The sequence below is a fragment of the Physeter macrocephalus genome, chromosome 6, assembly GCF_002837175.3.
Source record: "Physeter macrocephalus isolate SW-GA chromosome 6, ASM283717v5, whole genome shotgun sequence".
In the NCBI taxonomy this organism is placed as follows: domain Eukaryota; kingdom Metazoa; phylum Chordata; class Mammalia; order Artiodactyla; family Physeteridae; genus Physeter; species Physeter macrocephalus.
Genome location: NC_041219.1, coordinates 59,487,293 through 59,488,455, shown reverse-complemented (window position 1 = coordinate 59,488,455; position 1,163 = coordinate 59,487,293). Strand labels below are relative to the sequence as shown.

The 1,163-nt window shown below is 34.3% G+C and overlaps 1 protein-coding gene across 1 annotated transcript in view; it reads left to right on the top strand.

The window, feature by feature from the left end:
• The window catches only part of LOC102985102 (alpha-2-macroglobulin), a 32,173-nt gene that overhangs the window by 24,357 nt on the left and 6,653 nt on the right, over window positions 1-1,163 (top strand).

Genomic DNA, 1,163 nt, shown 5'->3' with positions numbered 1-1,163 from the left:
CCAAGAAGAAGATATAACAATTGTAAATATTTATGCACCCAACATAGGAGCACCTCAATACATAAGGCAAATGGTAACAGCCATAAAAGGGGAAATCAACAGTAACACAATAATAGCAGTGGACTTTAACACCCCACTTTCACCAATGGACAGATCATCCAAAATGAAAATAAATAAGGAAACACAAGCTTTAAATGACACATTAAACAAGAAAGACTTAATTGATATTTATAGGACATTCCATCCAAAAACAACAGAATACACTTTCTTCTGAAGTGCTCATGGAACATTCTCCAGGATAGATCATATCCTGGGTCACAAATCAAGCCCTGGTAAATTTAAGAAAATTGAAATCATATCAAGTATCTTTTCCTACCACAATGCTATGAGACTAGATATCAATTACAGCAAGAAACAAGAAAAATCTCAAATAAACAACTTAACTTTACACCTAAAGCAATTAGAGAAAGAATAATTAAAAAACCCCAAAGTTAGGAGAAGGAAAGAAATCATAAAGATCAGATCAGAAATAAATGAAAAAGAAATGAAGAAAATGATAACAAAGATCAATAAAACTAAAAGCTGGTTCTTTGAGAAGATAAACAAAATTGATAAACCAATAGCCAGACTCATCAAGAAAAAAAAGGGAGAAGATTCAAATCAATAGAATTAGAAATGAAAAAGGAGAAGTAACAACCGACACTGCAGAAATACAAAGGATCATGAGACATTACTACAAGCAACTATGTGCCAATAAAATGGACAACCTGGAAGAAATGGACAAATTCTTAGAAAAGCACAACCTTCCGAGACTGAACCAGGAAGAAATAGAAAATATAAGCAGACCAATCACAGCACTGAAATTGAAACTGTGATTAAAAATCTTCTGAGAAACAAAAGCCTGGGACCAGATGGCTTCACAGGCGAAATCTATCAAACATTTAGAGAAGAGCTAACACCTATCCTTCCCAAACTCTTCCAAAATATAGCAGAGGGAGAAACACTCCCGCACAAGATCCTTTTTGACCCAGCTCCTAGGGAAATGGAAATAAAAACAAATGGGACCTAATGAAACTTTAAAGCTTTTGCACAGCAAAGGAAACCATAAACAAGATGAAAAGACAACCCTCAGAATGGGAGAAAATATTTGCAAATGAAGCAAC